Raw genomic sequence first — 2,977 nt, 5'->3', positions numbered from 1 at the left:
AACTGGGTGTCCCGCCCGGGGCCCGAAGCGTTTACTTTGAAAAAATTAGAGTGTTCAAAGCAGGCCAGCGCCGCCTTGCATACCGCAGCTAGGAATGATGGAATAGGACCCCGGTTCTATTTTGTGGGTTTTCCCTCCTGAACTGGGGCCATGATTGAGAGGGACGGCCGGGGGCATTCGTATTGCGCCGCTAGAGGTGAAATTCTTGGACCGGCGCAAGACGGGCCAGGGCGAAAGCATTTGCCAAGAATGTTTTCATTAATCAAGAACGAAAGTCGGAGGTTCGAAGACGATCAGATACCGTCGTAGTTCCGACCATAAACGATGCCGACCCGCGATCCGGCGGCGTTATTCCCATGACCCGCCGGGCAGCGCCCGGGAAACCACCAAGTCTTTGGGTTCCGGGGGGAGTATGGTTGCAAAGCTGAAACTTAAAGGAATTGACGGAAGGGCACCACCAGGAGTGGAGCCTGCGGCTTAATTTGACTCAACACGGGAAACCTCACCCGGCCCGGACACGGACAGGATTGACAGATTGACAGCTCTTTCTCGATTCCGTGGGTGGTGGTGCATGGCCGTTCTTAGTTGGTGGAGCGATTTGTCTGGTTAATTCCGATAACGAACGAGACTCCGACATGCTAAATAGTTACGCGGCCCCCGAGCGGTCGGCGGGCAACTTCTTAGAGGGACAAGTGGCGTTCAGCCACACGAGATTGAGCAATAACAGGTCTGTGATGCCCTTAGATGTCCGGGGCTGCACGCGCGCCACACTGAGCGGACCAGTGTGTGCCACATCCCCTGCGCCGAGAGGCGCGGGTAACCATATGAACCCCGCTCGTGATAGGGACTGGGGACTGCAATTATTTCCCACCAACGAGGAATTCCCAGTAAGCGCGGGTCATAAGCCCGCATTGATTAAGTCCCTGCCCTTTGTACACACCGCCCGTCGCTACTACCGATTGGATGGCTTAGTGAGGTCCTCGGATGGGCCCCGCCGGGGCCGGTCACGGAGCCGGCGGCCAGCGTCGAGAAGACGATCAAACTTGACTATCTAGAGGAAGTAAAAGTCGTAACAAGGTTTCCGTAGGTGAACCTGCGGAAGGATCATTACCGGAGCGATCGAGCGGGATCAGCGGCCCGCGCTTTCGAACGAACGCACGCCGAGGGCGAAAGGCTGAGGCGGGGAAGGATCGGGGCCACGGCTAATCTAGCGATGCCCGCGTCGGGCGGTCACTCCGACGAATGAGCGGGGCCGAATCCGGCGCGAGGCGGCCTTCAGGCACGTGGTTCGAGACGACCTCGCACCGGCCCTAGCCCGGAGCGCCGCCTAGGACTCTGGGGGAAGGATAATCCCCCGCGGCTGACGCGCGCGCTCGCCCCAGCTAACCGAAGGGGGGCGGGCGGTCGGCGCGGGCGCGCGGGGGACCGAGGACCCTTAGCCCGAAGCGATGAGCGGAGGACGACGGAGGAAGGGGGAACTCGGCCGCGGCTCAGGCGCGCCGGCCCGCCCAGCGAGACCACCCGGTCGCGTGCTCCGGACGGACGGCCATCGCGGTCGGCCGGCCGGGACGCGCCGGGCCCAGGTCCGGGGCGGGTCGGGCGGCGCCGGCGCGCGGCCTGAGCGAACCCGGCCTCCCCGCCTGCCGCGCCAAACCTAAGCGAGAGAGATGATCCCGGCGCCGGCGGCGGCGCGCGGGTGGAGGTATGTGGCCCGCGCGCGTGCGTCGCGTGCGGGGAAGGCTCCGTTCGTCACACCGGAGTCGGCCCCCCGCCCACCGTCGCGCGACGTCACCGTCCTCCTCCCCGCGCGCGCTCAACCGGCAGCTTGGCGCTCCCTCGCAGTCCTGAAGTAGTCTCCGGGCGTGCCGCGGCCGGGGTCGGGCCCGGTGCCATCGCGGAACGCCCGCTCGGAACTTAAACCCATTGCGGCGGGTACCCAACTCGCGGATCGCCTTCGGCGGACCGTGGGGGGTTCAATGTCCACACCACACGCACGTTCTGAGGCGGGTGGGTGGCACCCGTCGCCGGAAGGCCGGAAAAACAAATTTTTAATCGTTGGAACTTGGCAAACCGCGGCGCGCTGCTGAGGTTGAGCGCGGCGGCGGTGGACGGCGGCGACCGCGACGGCAAGCCCCGACGTCTTGGAGGCGACGGTGGAGGGTCCGCGCGCGACGGCGACCGCGCCGGCAAGCCCCGACGTCCTCGAGGCGACGGTGGAGGGTCCGCGCGCGGCGGCGACCGCGCCGGCAAGCCCCGACGTCCCCGAGGCGACGGTGGAGGGTCCGCGTGCGGCGGCGACGCGCCGGCAAGCCCCGACGTCCTCGAGGCGACGGTGGAGGGTCCGCGCGCGGCGTTACGCCGTCTCCCCGCCCGCTCCCGATCTCGCCCCGCAAAAAACAAACGTACAACTCTTAGCGGTGGATCACTCGGCTCGTGCGTCGATGAAGGACGCAGCTAGCTGCGAGAACTAATGTGAATTGCAGGACACATTGATCATCGACACTTCGAACGCACTTTGCGGCCCCGGGTCCGTCCCGGGGCCACGCCTGTCTGAGCGTCGCTTGCATATCAATCGGGGTCGGCGAAGGGCGACCCGGGCTCCGTCGGCGCGACCTCTGCGCAACGTTCGCGCAGTTGCCGCCTTCGTCCCGCTAGCGCTTCGCCTCCCCGCGGCTGGGGGTTCGCAGGACGCCTCGGCGGCCTTCGTCCCCTTAAGTGCAGACCCGCGGCGTCCCCTCCTCACCGTCGACCCTCCCGCATCACGGGTCCGGGGCGCGGCTGCCGGTGGCTATCGACCATTGCGCATCCCGCGTCTCGCGCTCCCTCGCGCGGTGGGCCGCCGCGGAGGCGCCCGCGGAACGATCCAGCGAGCCCGGCCGCCACGCCGGCCGCGCCTACTACCCCCTCGTTTCCGACCTCAGATCAGACGAGACGACCCGCTGAATTTAAGCATATTACTAAGCGGAGGAAAAGAAAC

General features: G+C 66.0%; 2 non-coding genes across 2 annotated transcripts in view; both read left to right on the top strand.

Annotated features, from left to right (window-relative positions):
• Positions 1-2,406: 2,406 nt before the first annotated feature.
• LOC125969812 (5.8S ribosomal RNA) lies at positions 2,407-2,560 on the top strand. Its single transcript, XR_007481728.1, has one exon. It is a non-coding gene; the product is annotated as a 5.8S ribosomal RNA (ribosomal RNA).
• A 352-nt stretch (positions 2,561-2,912) lies between these two features.
• The window catches only part of LOC125969813 (28S ribosomal RNA), a 4,353-nt gene continuing 4,288 nt past the window's right edge, over positions 2,913-2,977 (top strand). Inside the window, exon 1 of the ribosomal RNA XR_007481729.1 lies at positions 2,913-2,977. This exon is cut by the window's right edge and continues 4,288 nt beyond it. This is a non-coding gene — a ribosomal RNA (28S ribosomal RNA).

Source organism: Syngnathus scovelli, unplaced genomic scaffold, assembly GCF_024217435.2.
Source record: "Syngnathus scovelli strain Florida unplaced genomic scaffold, RoL_Ssco_1.2 HiC_scaffold_501, whole genome shotgun sequence".
Taxonomy (NCBI): Eukaryota; Metazoa; Chordata; class Actinopteri; order Syngnathiformes; family Syngnathidae; genus Syngnathus; species Syngnathus scovelli.
Note: the sequence above shows the minus strand (reverse complement) of the source record. Positions and strands in the feature narration are given on the sequence as shown.